Source organism: Sapajus apella, unplaced genomic scaffold (assembly GCF_009761245.1).
Source record: "Sapajus apella isolate SASKATOON/1434 unplaced genomic scaffold, GSC_monkey_1.0 scaffold36, whole genome shotgun sequence".
Taxonomy (NCBI): Eukaryota; Metazoa; Chordata; class Mammalia; order Primates; family Cebidae; genus Sapajus; species Sapajus apella.
In genome coordinates this window covers 6,514,219-6,533,028 of record NW_022436976.1, presented here as the reverse complement: position 1 = coordinate 6,533,028, position 18,810 = coordinate 6,514,219, and positions in this window count along the sequence as shown.

Sequence of the window (18,810 nt, the reverse complement as noted above, 5' to 3'; positions counted from 1 at the left end):
TTCAATCCCCCCAATATCATGACTATAATTTAAAGAATACAAGTGTTGTCTACTGAGTGTGCTTCTCTCTCATGACTACCTTGTATGAGAAAGTGCTACAGCCTGGGCTATTTATCACACAATTGATGGAGTTTGATTCCTCTGCTCTGCTCCTGCTAAATATTACAAAGAGCTAAACAGTTTTTTCTGCTTACAAAAGTTTATTTTTAACCTAGCTAGTTTCTTAAGGAATTACTTCTTGGAAAATTTTATATACAAAACTTATTTGAACCTACACTCCAAAACAAAGCAATAATGTTTAAATAGAGTCTGCAATTTCCCTATAATAGCATTTAACTAAACTGTTAGTTGCAATATATTCCTCTATCACTGATGAATTTCTTATCTGTAGAAAGTCTCCCACTGTGAAAAATTTGCTAGAGAACACCCAATAATCATGTAAATGATTATCACCTAAGCAGAACAGCTGGTTTTCCCATAGCTTTGGAAATGATTCAGTAAAGTTCACTGAGTTAGGTACTTATCTATAAAACATAAACTTCACATTTGAGTTCTGTCCAGAAATCTCAGTATATGTATTTCTACAGGCTAATATAAGTAGAAATTATCATTAGTTCAGATGAAACACTCTAGAACAAAATACAACTCTATGACTTTTCATTAACAGTCAGATAAATTTTATAATTAACACTATGTCATTAGTAGGCTGGTTCATTAGGCATCTTAACGTAACATTAATAATAAAATGCTTATTTACAATTATTATCTATTTTATGGTAACATTTTCTATGAAGTTTTCCTTTTTAATCTATTGACAAGCTTTACTCTGTTTTCTTAATTATTTTGATCTTTGTTTGAAGGCATTTGCAATATTATCCTGTAGTGGATGAGCAGTACTGGTAGCTTTCAAGAATTTCAAATTCAGAGTCCATGCTGTGCTGCCACAGAGACAAACTGCTTCCTTCACATGTGGTACTCTATATTTCCTTTCTAACCAAAGTAGGTCCAGGAGACATTTTTTTTTCCCCATAAATCTGTCCCTTCCACTGTTTCCTCAACGTTTAGGTTACATAACTATGGATACTGTGCCTGCCCTCCAAAGTATTTTGGCTAACATTTCCTGAAATTGGCCACTTACTTCAAGAGTGAGTTTTGACTAATTTTGGTTTTAGAAATACACATTTTAATTATGTAGCTTTTCTCAGTACCTTAGTTTTATTATAGCAGATTTTAAAATTTCGTTTATTTCCTTTAGTGGCTTATTATAGGAAAGGGAAGATAATTTTACTATACCTCTGCTATATTCAATAGATCAGGACTTTTTAAAAAATTGGAACTTTAGGAAGACTATAAAAGAATAACTTAGGAATGACTAAACTACCGTATAGGGAAATAACTTTACCTATTTAAGTAATAGTAATATAGCATAATTGCATAGTAAATTTATTTATATTTTTATTTTTCTTTCAAGTGATTTCAACCAGCTTTTTATTGGGATGTGGCTTCTTTTTCCAAAATGGAAGGTACACGAAATTTACAATTGGAGAAAGTGAAATTAGAATTTCAAACCACCCACATTCTGCTTGGCTCAGTTTATACAAATTCATTTGTTGCTTTGTAGCTCCAATGAGAAAAATAATTCAGGACTCTCAGGGCTGTTATAACATCTCTCTGTGGATTACCTAAATGTAAAGAAGTTCATATATTATGTTTAAAATTACAGAAAAAAGTAACATTGACAACTTTATTCCTGTATTATGCTTTGTATCTTTGAATGCTGAACTAATTAGGGAAAATTATTTTATTTAAGAATAATACCTTGTTTTTAGAGAGTGCTTAATCTTTAATAGGATGTTGCTGTATACTTTATCTCATTTGTTCTTGACAATTGAGATAACAGTTATTTCCCCCATTTTTTTTCTAAAAGAAGAAAGGGAATAATTGAGAGATTTGTAGTTGCATATCTTTTCACATCTAAATCTGTTTATTTAAAATATTTATGGAGCACTTAATTATAAAACAGTTTATCAGAAACAGTTCTTAGTGCTACAATAAGGTTTTAAAAAGCAGACTAAAATCTTAAACCTCTGGAGTTTACAGTATAGTAAGGAGACACAGAGAATTAATTATTAAATACAAGTTAATTACACATTATATAAGATGGATATATGAACAAAAGGCATCAGGGGATACAATGCCCATCTTTGTATATTAAGTATTTACCTTTATTATCTTCCTTTGAAGAAATTGGTTTTGAATAGAACCTTAAGTAGAATGTCAACATATATAACAGATAAGAGCAGGACTGCATGGGCTGAAGTGAGAACCATGAATTGTAATATACAGTTTGCCCTTCATCAACCTGCAGCAGTCTGTTTATGTCTCTTTAGATTGCTAGAGGTCTTTGTAATGACTTCTCTACTGCATCAATAGCTTCAGAGCAAAGGAGATTTAATAAACTTTATAAAAGTTAAAGTAATTTTAAATTTATTAAACTTGCACAGAAGTCTTTTATTGTTTCTTATGAAAGACCTTTAGAATAAATAACTACTACCTTTCTGCTTTTCTCCTGGATGATTCTATATTCTACGTAAATATGAACATCTTGGTAACATATGTAAAAATTCTAGAATACTGTTTGAACAAGTATATTTGAAAGGATACTATAATCAGATAAAGTAACTACATTTATCAATTGAATTATTTTACAAGAATTCATAAAACTAAGCCTCCAAAACCACATATGTGCTAAGGAAAGAAATATAAATATTTTAAGGGCATTTTAAAGTTATTTGCCATTGTTGTGGTCAGATTAGAGTGACAAGCCATATGTCCTAAATATTAATGTAATGTATATCATGTCTTGGTATTCCTCCTCTTCCAGAAGAAAAGCTAATTAAGTACTATTTTAATTAAAAATATATTTTTAATATTACTCAGAAATATTTTCCTATATTAAAAATATGTTTTAAATTAAAATAGTATTTAATTAACTGAGTAATCCTTGCTCAATGGACATTCACATAAACTTGTATAAACTTGAATGTTACACTGAGGTGAAATTAAATTTCCCTTATAAACATAATCATAAAAAGATCTTAAACCTAATATACCATAACTATGAAAAATTTCAGTTTGCAATCCCAAATGACCACATTAGGGAAGAAATAGACACTATATAGTGTAGCTTCTCATTCCACCATTACAAAATACAACATTATATGTCTATATACAGACTTACTTTTATGTTTACTGGGAATTTTTTTTAAATATATATTTAACACTTCTTATTTACTGTTACACTCTTTCGGAATCTACTATTTTTCACAACTCTTGATGATTTAAATATTTACATGAATAATTTTTTCCCTCAAAACTCTATTTTCTAAGTTTACTTTTTACTTACTCTGCTCTTACAATTTCATCTTTCTTGTTCCCTTACTCCCATGATATAACACTAGAACTTATCATTACAATGTTAAGTGCCATTACTTTATATTTTATATTTTAATTTTCTAACAATAAACTCCTATTCTTTCATCCCACTGCCTGTCACACCTCAAGTCTTAAGAGCATCCAGTGCCATCAGAACTCAGAACCATGCTTTTAGTACCTTTTCACTGTTGATGACTTTGTTCATGTCCTCACATCTCACTTTATATAGATTAAATTCTATCATCTTCAGTCATTACATTTATTCACCTGTATGTACTAATTTCTCTTGCCCTGCTCTCACTTTATCTTATCCACTGGTTAAGATTTAACTAATCCTAGTTAAATCCACCTTTCTAGCTTACATACCAGTGTAGTTGAATATGGTTGAAAAACAAATGAGCACAGCCTCCCACACCAACGCACACACACAAACACATACGCTGTTTGGCTCACTTTAATCTCTTGAACACTGATGAGCCAACATTCTTGCAATATTCTCCTGGTAAATTATTTTCTTACTCTCCTAAATGATCACTTTGTTATCTACTCTCCCCTTAAGCCTCCAGCACTTTTCCTCCCATCCTTCCTCTCCTGTCATTTAGTTATGATTCTTGAAGATTAAAACAATCCCTACAGGAATGTGGAAGCTCTCCCCACAACAAGTATTCACCCTTCCGCATACATCTGTGTTCATGCACTCTGATACTTTTTCCAGGCACTATGAATGGCCTGCTTATGTTCCTAGCAATGGCAAAACCCTCTTCCTGTGTTTTATTTGCCATATTTTCTAAGAAACTGTTCTAGTAATATTTTTCTCTCAACTGCTATATCAATTTATTCCTCTCTACTGTATCTTCTCCAACATCAGTAGGTAGAGAAAGAAATGGGGTCAATAAAGATAGTTTTAAGTAAACATTTTATTAAAATACAACATATATACGGAAAGGTACACTAACCAAAAGCATACAGTTTGATGATTTTTCACAAAGTGAGCACAACAATATAACCAGCATTGAGTTCAAGACAAAGAACAGGACCAGCTTTTTAGAAGTCCCCCTTGTGCCTCTTCCAAGTCACTACCCAACAATGTTATAATTGCCATTTTGATTTCTTAAACTTTTCTTTCCAATGTCTATAAGTAGAAAAATATAATAGGTAATTTCTGTGTCTGCCTTCTTTTGCTCTACATTATGTACGCGATTCATCCATATCACTGAAGTTGTAGCTCATTGATTCTCATTGCTCTATGATATTATACTGTATAAATATTACCAGAGTCTATTTGCTTTTTCAACCTCTGGTGGTCATGGAAGTTGCTTACACTCCGGGATATTATAAGTCATGTTGTTATGAACAATCTAGATTGTGCCTTTTTGTGAAAAATATATAAAAGATATATTTCAACTGGTATATTGTAAGGAGTAGAATGATATATAATGAAATATCAGCATACTGGGCTGCAAGAGCAAAGATTTTAATTGTATGAGATAGTATGAAATATAGTGTACAAAATTAATAGATTTAAATACCATCATTATGCTTCAGCCTCACAAATGTGTTGATGTATTTCCTCTGCAGCTGGGACCTTTTTCAGGGCTCCAGACTCTCATGTCCAAAGCCCAATTTGACTTTTCTGTTTCACAGTCTGGTGAATATCTCCAAATATTTCACACTTTAGTTCTTTGCCTAAACTTGCTCCTTATTCGATCTATTTTATCTAATATAATAGTAATTCTGTACTTCAATTTGTTTTATCGGAGATCTTGGAATCATTTTCAACTCTTTTATATTCTGCTTCTACCATTTAGCAAATTCCTTCCAGCTCTACCTTCATATAGCCAGAATTTGAGTACTTCCCAACAGCTCCATTGCTAATTAGATGAACTAATTTAAGACTGTCAATTATTCTGATCCAAGCCACCGTCATCGCTCTGCCCAATCTGGCAATAGTCTCCTGGCTTTCTCCCTGAATCTTCTCTTCTCTTTCCTTTTGATTCTTATCATAGGAGTCAGTGCAAATCCATGAACCCATAAAATCTCTAAACACTCTCTGATGTCTTCCAATCTTGCTTCTCGCTTCAAGTAAAAGACAAAAAATATGATGACCTACAAGGCTCAACGTATTTTTCTCTCCCAAACTTTTATTATGTTTTTTTTCTTTTCTGACCATTCTCTCCTGTCATTCTGTTTTCTCACTCTGCTCAGTGGCCTCCTTGTTAGTGTCCAACACTAGTCCTGCTTCAATGTTGACTATTTGCATTTATTATTTCAACTTTTGGAAGATCCTTTCTCTCAAATGTTTGCATGACTTTCTCCATCACTTCCTACAGGTCTTTATTAAAATGCTGTCTTTGCTGAAAGGCTTTTCCTGGATACCCTGTTAAAATTGTATCCATGAGAAATATCCCTCTTCCCCATACTTTGTTTCTTTTTAGCTATTTTGTATTTTCTTAAAGATTTTTTTTCTTTTTTAGTAAAAAGTGAACTCCACACATGCCAATAATTTTTCCTGCTTAGTTCACTTTATACTACACTAGAACACTTTACTCTTGTACAAAACTAGAAATTAGGAAAGGGGCTGCCACATACTATTCTCCTAATGTATATATTTTTTGATTGATTGATTGACTACATGGTTTTGCTCTGTCACCTATGCTTCAGTGCAGTGGTGTGATGATAGCTCACTGCAATCTCAAAGTCCTAGGCTCAAGAGATCCTCCTACCTCCGCTTCCCAAGTAGCTGGGATTATAGACACACACTTCTACATCTGGCTACTTTAAAAAAATTTTTTGTAGAGACAGGAGTCGTACTTTTTCCCCAGACTGTTCTTGAATTCCTGTCCTCAAAGGAGCCTCCTGACTTGGTTTCCTAAAGCACTGAGACTACCATGAGCCACCATGTCCAGCCCTAATATATGTTATTAAATGAAGCAAATAATTAAGTAGATTTATCACTCAAGATTTATTACGTATTAGTTGATATTCCTCATTGAATGTATTCCTCCTTTTTGTAGCCCCAAATCTTACCCTCTCTTTTCTGTCAAGCCAAAAACTCAACAAGAAACATTTTATAACTGCACACAAATTAATTGTGCAGGATCAATATGAAGCTGTTTTGAATTTTTTTGAAAAAACTATAAAGAAAACCATACGTAAACATCCTATTAAGATAAGTCCCCTAAGCAGTATTAACCATGTGATACTAATGGACATTGTAAGTAAACAAATCAAAACTAATCGCCCACTTTAGTTTCTTATTACACTTTGTTCTGAAAACTAAATAAAAAGTAAATAAGTTGCTTATAAAGGCTGTATCACAGCTTTACTTTATTCCACACATTTGTAAATTTGGTAGGTAAATGAATCTGTATCTTTCCACTTCAAAAACTCACGGTGGAAGTAACTCACGGTGTATCCAAATATATGTAATTTTTAATGAGTTTGCAAATGTACTGGAGATTAGGGTTAGTCATTGACTCCAACAGAATTAACTTTAGGATTTGATTGTGAGAAAAATCAGTCATTACAGTCTAAAAACAACATTTACCAGATTTGTGAAATCGGGTCATCAATTTAATGTTTACAATCAGCAGTTTTCTCATCTAGAAAATCATAAGACATACTTATTTCATTTAATAAGTTTTAAATGATCATCTACACAGCAAGCACTATGCTTACTGAGGATGTGTCATCTATACTTATGATGTGAATAGTATGTGACAAAATTTATATAAATTAAATAAGTAAAAAAGAATTGCAAGTTCTAAAACAAAATAAATATGTTAGCTACTTTTATTTTTTCAATTTTTATTTAGAAGTTGGAATATTTTTCTTACTGAAGGAGAGCATTTCCAAATCATATTAAAAACTAAAGTAAAAGTAAAACATTTACATCACTAATGGGATATATGAAAAGGAGCTTTAATGTTAGTAGTAGGAATAGCCTGTAGGAATAGCCTGTAAAAACAGAAGAAGAAAACTAGATAAGGCTTTGGACCATACATTAACACTAGGTTATTTATTCATTTATGTATTCATTCATTCAATTAATGTTTATTATAGGCTATGGAAAGCCAATATGCTAGTAACTGCAAAACACTGAAACAAGAGTAAGATTAAATTATATAATAGTGGCTACATTTTACTAGATTGCTAGTATTTTATATCAGACAAAGTGATAAGTGCTGTAAACATATTGTCTCATGTAATCCTCTGAACAAGCCAGTAATGTTGGCTCTCATTATATCACAGTGGGCATGGATTTTGGAATGAGAAATTCCTAGAGTCCTAGCCCTAGTATTTATGTAAGTTTTTAGCTATGTAGGCTTGAGCATGCTAATTAACATCTGTAAGCCTCATCGGTAATTAGGGGAAAATACATCCCATCTCATACCAGTGAGATAAAAGATGTATGATTTATGTACTTATTTTCTTTTACACAGTGCTAAATAAATGTTATGAGAATAAGGGCTCAATATATGATATCTATTTCTACAAGGCTTTATGATTCCCATTTTACAGATGAAAAACTGTGTCCCAGAGAATGTAAATAATATAGTAAACGTCCCCCAGCTGGTAAATAACAGAACTGGAATTTGAGCCATAGCATAGCTGGCCCCAATGTCTGTACTTCAAACTACCATTCCATATTGTCTTAGTTTCTGACTTTAGGAAGTTTTTAGTATATTTGGTGAAAAATACATATGTTTGTAATTAGATATTAATATGAGATTCTTTCTCTCATGAATTTTGAGGAAAGGCCAAGAAGGCTACAACAAACAAGGCAAGGAGATGGACTGCTTGTACAGAACATACTGAGATACTATAAAAATAGTTCCATCAATATCAATGTTTTGCCTACCTTGAAGTTTTAAAATAATTGAAGTTGAAATAACTGGCATCAATTAGAGAGTGTTTACAACAGGCTACATGTTATCTCATAAAGAATGAGAGAGACACGTCTTTCACAAAGCAAGTTAAGTTTTGGGGGCCTCCCACAGAAACACTTAAATAACTTGGCACAAGTCTGAACTTTGAAGGCCACAAAGGTAATGGCTAACTTCACTGAGAAAATTCTAAGGGTAAATGCCAAAGCCAAATGGATTTGGAATGGCATAAGCATGATAGGGCTTTCTTGGAAGGGCTGACTATATTTGAACCAAATGGCCTGATATATTTCAAAGGGTAATCCCACATAGGATCATCTGGAAAGGCAAAAATACCACCTAGAGGCTTTGTTGATATTGAGGGACTGGCAACAGGTAAAGCCAAAGAAGTGACGTTATCCACACCAAATGATTTTTGTTGCTATTTCCCAGTGGAATCTTCTGTGAGGAACTTAGAAAAATACCCTATAAGATAATGAGCTTGAAATTGCACATCTATCATCAGAAGATACCTGTGTATCAGATTACAATTATACCAGTGAAGTAAAATCTTTTTTTTTTTTTAATCATTTCCCTCATACTTCTAGATTCAACATGGAAAGGCCAGAAATTACAGCTAGTTTAGTGAATTGAGAAGGAAGGATGTGGATTGGGACTAGTGAACGTTTTGACCCTGTACCCCGCTGGCTACCACAATACCACTTGAGGTATCCACCATGGTGGGAGAACTTCTCAAATGTTAAGAGCTTGGGGTTGTGATATTTACATTAGTGGAACTTAATTACTAAAATGGGTCTGTAATCAAAGTATAACTTATGAGACCTGTCACAAATACTGTCATCTATAAAATAATTTACAACACATCAGAGAAGATATCAAAATGCAGAAATGCAGATAGTGGCTTGGGAAAGGAAAGGTAGCCACAGTATTTCAGAGCCATATGAGTTAGAATTTATAAGAACAATTAACTGATGATACAGAAGATAAGAAGAAGAAAGAGTGCAGAAAATTCTCAAATTTTGAGTCAAGTGATAACAATTATATAACAATCCATAGTAATAAAGAGAAAACAATAACAGGAGAAATCCTAAATCATGGCTACATTCAATATTAGATAATTCATTATATAGGTCAGATATTGCACATGAATTGTCTCTCCTGCTCAAGACAATACGGGTTTAAAAAATCTCTTCTGTACCCAGTGATTTGGAAGGACAGTTCTAGCCCATCAACCTAGGATAATAATTTTTCTCCTTCCTGAATTTTAGAAAAGAGAGGATTTTATTTATATCTACAAATTGGTGTTTAATTTCTTATGAGAATTCTGTCAGAATTTCCTTGGCATCTTATATCCTCATCTCACTGTACCCAAAGCAGGTAGTATGCCATTCCTTATGTGTTTTGTCATACTCATTTCAGACTCAGGGGCCATTTCTAACCTCAGGAGGATTAAGGAACTTTATCCTGACATTTTAAAATTCAAACAAGTTACTAATCTAGCAAGACATTTTATATCCGATTCCCATTAAAGAAGTTTTTGCCTCAGTTTGAACCTAGTGCTTTGCTCTGAAGTTTGAGAAATAGTGCCTGCTTCCCTCTCCTGGAACTGAGTTACAGTGCTGCCTCTCCCTCTTCTACCTCACTGAAGATGTCTGTTTCTCCAGTTAGGAGATAACGTCCTAATACTTGTGTGTGGTTGCTCCCCATATCAAGTACTCTGTTGCAGAATGACTTATACAGCCTGGAGTGATAGTAAAAAAATCTTCAACATTGTGGAGGGCATAGATATTAATTACTCAGCTCTTTTGCTGTATGGAGCTCTGGAACACAATTATGCGGGTTTCCTGCTTGCTAAGCATGACATTAACCTTCTGGTCATTGACTTATGGCCAGGTAGGAAGTCCCAGGGGAGAAAATGGTAGAGGAGTTATAGGATGATACTCAAGGCTTACGTTGGTGACTATTTATACTTCATCGTGTTTGTCAACTAGTCCAGTCATTTTCGTACATATGAGCTACATCCATGATCAAACAGATAATTGCCTTATTTGAAAGCTCATGCAGATTTTTAAGGAAAATTGATGAATTCCTGGACTTACTAGCTCAATTTCATGGAATGCATTTGGTAAAATCAGTGTTTGACAAATGTTCTTAGTTCACTCTCACATCTAATTGCGGGACCAATATTTCAGATCTATGAATTTGATATGTAAGTTAAATCCATAGTACTGACATTTAATACTGTAAACAAAAATGCAAAATGTATGTACTTTTCCACTGCAATTCCCTACCTTTTCTAAAGTCTGGCCATAAATACTTTTTTGAGTGCCTGTGTTGTTAATATTGCCTTATGACCAAAGAAAGATGAATAAAGGTTTTTGTCTCACATTCTGCAGAGTTACACATGTGATTCAATAATTACAGGACCATATGATGAGTGTTTATAGTATTATGTCCAAAGTTCCCTGGGACTAGATTTAGGAGTGACTCACCAAGCATAGCTTACCAGCAGAAACAATGGAGTCAGGAAAACCCTTTCTAAGGCGATGACATCTGAAGTTAGTTTGGATGAATGAGCAGGAGTTGAGTTTCACTGATTTTTTCAGAAAAGGAGAAAGTATCAGGGCAGTCCAGACAGTTTGCATAATGATACTGTAGCAGGAAAAGTCATGTCTTTTTTGACAAAGTATATACAGCAGGGTAAATATGAATAGAAGATGAGGGAACTGATCATAAATGACAATTACAATATGTTATGGAGTTTTAAATTTATCTAGAAAGAGTTGAGTGGTCATGTTCCATGATTATAATTACACCCTTATAAACATTCTCAATTGCTCCCCACTGCCTTTAAAATAGTAGAATACTAAGATTTGAATTGAAGGAAGTGTATTTTAAAATTGATGTGTGTTGATGTTTTATAATTATTGGATTATCTGTCTCCCATATACATCTATATCTTTTTTGATAGAAGGGAATGTGACATGTTTATATTATAGGTCCTAGAGTCTAGTCATTGCTCAATAAATATTTTGAATAAGTGGATGTCTTTAAACCAAGCAAAAGAGCAATTAAAACAGGAATCTTTGTCTCTTGTTTTTCTATTCTATGGTCTATACATTTTATAATAAATGTAAATATTGTGCTGTGATAAATTATTCCTGGATTCAATGACATGTGATTTAAATATTTCAGGAAATAGAATGACTTCAAAGTGTTAACTCTGCCCTAGGTTCCTATACTTGACCAATTTTAGGAGAAGAGTTATTGTAACAAGATCTTACTACTTGAATGAAATCCAATCACACTTAATCCAAGAAAGCATTTTCTCTAGACACTTGTTCTATACTTGTAGTGACTAGTTTTTGAACTATTTGTCAAGTCCTGACTCTAGGACCAGTTGTATGTGTCACTATGAAAGTCTATAGCACCTGGGCAAAATCCTGAGTTTCAAAACACACTTGTGGGGTGATAAGCTCTATGGGACAAACCAAAAGAGGTTTATTATAATTCCTCTCTATGGCAAGGTAGAGCCACTGGTGAAGAAGCTGGGAAATAATTGGTCATTTGTGGACCACATCACTGACTGGGAGTGTCAGACTCAAATATGACAAGTTCATAGGTATATCCCTTAGGAAGAGGAGTAGAGTATTTTGTTTTCATTTTTAGGCCATAGCTCCTATTGCAGTACCATGGGAAAGGTTTAATCTATGTCTGTTACATCCACGGAAGTAGTTCTGAGAAAAAGTACATTACTTTTATGTCCATTTTTATTTATTAATTTTTTAAGTTAACTTTTGTTTAGCGTTTACTATGTGGTGTTCCTTTTAAAAAGTGGTGTATATATTTATTTCCACTTAGCGCTTGCAAGGATCTTGTTAGGAAGATTTAGTTTTAGTTTTTGATCATGCGTAGGGAAACTGCCTCTTTGATAACATTAAGAATTTGTCTAAGATCTCACAGTTAATGAGTTGCAGAATAAAAATCACAACCAGGTGATCTGGCTCTATTGAGTATATCATCACCTCACAATAAAGCCCTTTTTGGTTTATGTTGTTCGTTCTGTTATATTCCTCTGGGTGATCGTTTATTTGGCTATTATCCATTATTAAAGTTGAATATGGTTAAGTGTTTCTAAACTTATATATTTATAGTACACCTTATGGGCTGTTGTTTCTTGGCTTTGTAAGTTAACAAAGGCCCGTCAATTACCATATTGATGCCAAAGGTTTTGATTTGGCACTTAATCCAGTTTTCAGGGCACCTACAGTTTCTGTGTAAAAGAAACAATGACTCTGTTTTTTATTGTGTACATCATTTTATATTGTTTTATTTTTACCCAAACTACATGCATGTTTTAGTCTTTTGGAGCTAACATAACACAACACCACAGACTAGGTAGCTCAAACAACAGTGATGGAGGCTGGAAGTCCACGATCAAGGTACTGGCAAATTTGTCTCTTCTTGACTTGTGGATGGCTATCTTTTTGCTGTATCCACACATGGCCCTCTGTGTGCATATATCCCTAATGTTTCTCTCTTTTTATTTATTTAATTTAATTTATTTATTTATTTGGGACGGAGTTTCGCTCTTGTTACCCAGGCTGGAGTGCAATGGCGCGATCTCGGCTCACCGCAACCTCCACCTCCTGGGTTCAGGCAATTCTCCTGCCTCAGCCTCCTGAGTAGCTGGGATTACAGTCACACACTACCATGCCCAGCTAATTTTTTGTATTTTTAGTAGAGACGGGGTTTTACCATGTTTACAACAGTCATACCAAATTAGAGGCCAACACTTATGACCTCATTTAACTGTGAAAACCTCCTTAAAGAACCTGTCTCTAAATACAGGTTAGAGTTTCAAAATATGAATTTTGTGGGGGTTAGAGTTTCAAAATATGAATTTTGTGGGGACACAATTCCATCTGCAATAACACATAGCTTTTAAAAATATCTAATATTATAGTCAGCATTCAATGAAAAGAAAATAATTCTGCCAAGCCCTGTTACCCAGAGATCGCTATTTTTAACTTTTTTTGTTTCCAGTGTTTCTCATGCATTTCTCTAGATTTCTAAGTAATATACCTTTCTTGGTTTTTCCTGTTAATCAATTTTTAATATCCTCTTGACTTATTCACTATGATGAAGGATGTTTTTGCTACTTTACCACTCTCTTCCATTTACTCCCCTTTCTGCCTCACTATTCTCAGCTCAACCATTGATCTCAGCTTCTTTAGACATACTAAAAGTTAGTTTTTAAAAATGAAATGTAATTCACATACTATATAATTCACCCCTTTAAAGTGTACAATTCATTGATTTTGGAAAATTCACAAAGATGTTTCAGATCTCCTTGTCTTTGTTAAGTTTCTCTGCCATCTTATAAAATGAACACTTCTTAGGCATTCATTGTATCTTACCACTCCAGAGATATCCTGAATTGAGAAATCACATTTGTTTTTCTATCCAAATCTGACCAAACATTGAATGTGGGCTGCCACTAGGGAGGAGCAGAACTTCGTGTGGCATTTCCCCTTTGCTCCTTTCTTGTGCACAGCCCTCCAGAGCAGCAAACAATTTTCCTAATCAACCTGATAAGTCCACATGCTTCTGAGCTATGGCCAGTGAGCCAATGGTCCCTCCTTTTGGGTAAGATAAAGGTCCCAGGAATGATTGCACATTTTTTCATGCTTACTTTTCTTCCTTTTGAAGAAACCATGGTTTCTGGATCCTAAGCCTCTCTTTTCTCTTCTCTTTGCCCTAACTCCCTGTAGAAGATTGGTCAGTGTGGTAGGAAAAATTATAGGAAAGACTTAAACATTCTTGGAAGGCTGGGAGATTTTGCAAAAGCTTTGGGAAAGAATGAGCTGAAGGCAGCTGTTCTTACCTTGGGGCAAATGGCAGCTAAAAAGGGAATATAGAGGAGTTTATCTAAATAGCTTGTTTACTCATGTTATTCTAAAACCAACTTTTGATCAATCACATGCAGGACTGCTCTCTACTCGGGGGGGTCAACAATGTTTGTTACCCAAAAATTGTATTTGCTGTATGCCTTTGTCATTAAATCCATACTAAATAAATGTGAGGATCACCAGCTCATTGGGTCTGCTGCTGACTCTGGCAGGAGTCCCCTAGCCACACTGACAGGCAAGCCTATGTCTGCATACTCCATTTATCCATTGCTTGGCCAGAGTCTGTGGGACAGACTTGGCACCTCTCAACTCTTCTGCCCTACCCTGGACTTTGCTTCAAAATTATCTGACTCTACCCTGGCAAGCCCTATAGAAAGTCTATTAGCTCATATTTATCAAGCATAGCATGTGAGACCCTAGGGACTCTCAGGAAACCCAAATAAATGATTTCCTTTTCTGATTGTGCTACTGTAAACTTTTAACTAGATTTGCATATATAGGATGGGAAAAGTTATTTTTCATAGTAGACTCTTTCCTGTAGTCCAAATAAGGGTGCAGATAAAATATCTAATTATCTAGAATTATTTAACAATCTCTGTCAGGATGAAAGTCCAGAAAGGAGAAGATATAACAAATTTCTGGTTACTTGTGACTACTCTTCCCTTTTCCTCCTATATTGTATCCTCCTGCTTCCATATACGTCATTTAGTAAAAGATGAGCAAAGGTATTACCTTTTGTATATTACAGAAAAAGCTGTGCATGGATTACTCTGGGATTGACCCTTGACATACTCATAATAGATTTTTTTTTTCTAAATTATGCTTCCTTTCTTGATACCATGGCCTGACTTTTGAGGTTTTCTTATTGCAAAAGTAACATTTTCAGATTCTAAAAGCTGAATGTTTTCTTGATAATGCTCTTTGATTTCTATACAATATATTCTTTTATAATATAGCCACATACCACCATTACCACCACTATCCCCATCTCCCTAGTCAGACACATGCCTTGGTTGGAGAAGAGAAAATGTCCTAGATACAGAAAAACAATAGGGAAAATAAAATTTAAATTTAAAAGGTGATATTACATGGATATGAAACTAAAAACTGTTCCATGAGTAATTGCATGTGTGAAATACTCAAAGAAGCAAACTTAAACACATTCTTAACTTAGGACTTCATAGAACCTTCAAAATAATAATGTAAAATGTGTGTATTATAAAATATATATAAAGCAGATATAAAAAATATAATTTTTTCAAGTGTGTTTTACTAGAAGTGGAACTACTGTTCTATGTTAATGCAATAAGTGTAAAAATTAAATAATCTTTGAGATTTTTTTCTAGGTCATAATGCCAATTATTCTCTCACTTAACATAAATTCCGTTTAGGTTGTCTGAAAAACAACTACATTATTGTAAGGAAAATGGATGTGCTGAAGTCAAGAATAGGCCAAGGCAGACATCCAGTCCAGCATGACTCAGCAAGTTTAGAGCACAGGTGCACAACTCCACATATTATGTAACCATGCCCTGTGGCACATTAGGTGATCACTCACATGAGCTCGTGCTTGGCTCAGAGCCACTATTTTCTGTGAAAGGTATAATTACCCTGCTAACACTGTACATAGAGCTTGCACCCAGGCTCGCTTGCATCCAGAGACAGAGAGTAAAGCCATGTAGAAACTGTCTACGATTTCTTGAGTGTTTTTCCAGTACCCACCACTCACCCACCTCAGACCTCAGTTTCGACCTAACAATTGGCAACACAAACAGTGTCCTGGAGTGAATGAGCCTTTGGTTCCCACTGACTTCAGGTTGGCCATGTGACTCCAACATGGGTTGAGGTAACTGGTGGCAGTTTTGCTGATTGGATGGGCTCTGGTGGAAACTTAAGCAGCAGTAGATGGGTTCCCCATGGGAAGGCGCTGAAACAGCTAGAAGTACAGAGCACCAAGAAGGACTGAGCCTTTGCCGGCAAAGTTGGATGGGCATCGTTGACTGGGATGCAGAAAGTAAACACGCAGTCCCTAAGGGATGCAGCAGGGGTAAGGGACCTCTAGGTGCAGGTGGGGTGCCTGAAGGCCTGGCTACACAGCTCAGAAAATGTGTTAGAAGCTGCCATGAATGAAGAAATGGAGACATCCAGGTGTGGGCAGGATGCCTGGAGGCCCAGCTACCAAGCTTAGAAAAGGAATTAGAGGCTGCTGTGAATGTAGGTCTGGAGGCCATTGGCAGGACCGAGGGGTTCATGCCATAAACAAAGTGAATATGCCCTGTTTACAGGGCCCCTCCCATGGGAGAAAAGGGGGCCCCAACAAGTGACATGTTCACAGATATAGATAGATTTGATTTTGGCCGGGGTTAATGAAGAGAAAATCAATAAACAGCATTCTTTATGGGAACCCAGATAAGATTCTGGTCAAACCTGCTTACATAGACGGCTATGAAGACCAATCAGTAAAAGTGAAACCTGTATCTTTGCACCTTGGCATCAGCTGCTTGGCTCCCCACTTACGCATGGTGTATATCTTTCCCACACCCGAGTACATTCTGAGGGTGGATGTTTTATATGGCTTGGCAGCTATGGAATCTGTCACGGACTTGATGGACAACTTGATAACAGAATTGGGACAGTACCACGATGTGGTGGACTTGACCAATGCATTGTCAATTAACATTGCTCTTGAGAGCCAGGAAGAGTTTGCCTTCATGGGAAGGCAACAATGTACTTTCACAGTGCTGCCACAGGGCTATATGCATAGCCCCACCGTATGTCATGGTCTTATTGATGATATTATGTTAACCTCTGATTCTCTTGTAGATTTAGAAATGGCAATGCTCCTCTTGCCTAGAATTAAAATAGTGTGACTGAGACACCTTCATGGCAGCCAAATGGGCTTTTTATCAGGCACAAGCCACACAGGTAGTTGACCAGGAATGCCCGTTTGAGCTGGATGTGCATGTGACCACAGATGGCTTCGGCTGGGGCCTGTGGCAGTGCTTGACAAAGCCCATAGGCTTTTGGTCCCAACTATGGAAGGGAGCTGAGCTCCAGTATTCCTTCATAGAGAAACAGCCAGCAGCTGTATATGCTGCCCTTTAGGCTTGTGAGAGTGTGTCAGAACCAGCTGCAGTTGTCATACGGACGACTTACCTGATAGCAGAATGGGCACATTCATGGGTAATGGCCCCTTGGACTGGGATGATACAGACATCCACTTTAGCCAAGTAGGATACCTACTTGGAGCAATGGAGTATGCTGAGTACAAGGCCCTTAGCAATAGAGTTACAAGAGGTCTTTGGACCTGTTTTCCTAATGCAAGATAAGGCCATGGGGCCTGAGGCACCCCTAAGCCCTAATCCTCTACTGTTTAAGGAAGGGAATTCCCCCATTCCCAATGAGGCATGGTACACAGATGGGTCTATCAGAGGTGCCACTGCTGCCTGGGCTGCTGTCACAGTCCACCCTAGTACTGACACCATATGGTTTGAAACCAGGTGTGGACAAAGTAGTCAATGGGCTGAACCCAGAGCAATGTGGATGGTGATCACCAAGGATGTGACACCCTATGGTAATTTGCACCAATAGCTGGGCAGTTTATTGAGGCTTAACTTTATGGTTAACTACCTGAAAGTTAGAGACATGGCTAGTCACTGGCCCATGGGGGGCCAAGCCATGTGGCAAGACCTATAGGAGGAAGGATGACTTTTTCCGACCAGGTATGTGGACAAACAGTAACCTGTTGTTGGCTGCCCCAATACCCCTAAAGGTAGGGCAACAAAAACCTGGCTTAATTTATAAAGCAGTATTGGGGTAATGTCACTATGGGGTGGTTACCCGCCATAACCTGGAGTTGTTGTTCCCTGTATTATAGCTGTGGCTTGTGTGCCCAAAGCCTATGTATAAAGCTTGTGTATCAGGCCTATCTGTCCAAAGCCTATGTGTCAGGCTTATATGTCAGATCTATGCATCTAAGGCCTATGTCTTTTTCAGCCAAGGGTGTTGGGTGTAAGGAAAATAGATGTGATGCGGTCAAGAATGACCCTAGGCAGATATCTGATTCAGCACGACTCAGCGAGTTTGGAGTGCAGACACACAACTCTGTTCATTGTATAACCACACCACTTGAGGCACATTAAGCGATCATATACGTGAGCTCATTTTTGATTGGAGCCAATATTGTCTTTAAGATGTATAATTACCCGGCTAACACCGTACATAGGTGTTATAGCACACCAAGGCTCACTCATACCCAGAGAGAGTAAAACCATGTTGAAACTGTCTATGATTCCTCAAGTTTTTTCCAGCTATCTGCCACTCACCCACTGATTCCCCTTGGACCTCCATTAAAACCTAACAATTATTCTCGATTATTTTTATTGGTTTTAATAAACAATTTTAACTGAAATTTTAAAACCTAAACCACTATTAAAATAAAAACTACCTAATTTCTATGATAGTTGTATGAATATATTATTTTATTTTTGGCCATATTTGTTTGGCTCAGCCACAAGTTTGAAAATGTCTTTAAAATATTTAAATGTTCTTTTTAAATTTTTGTGTAACCTGGTAAT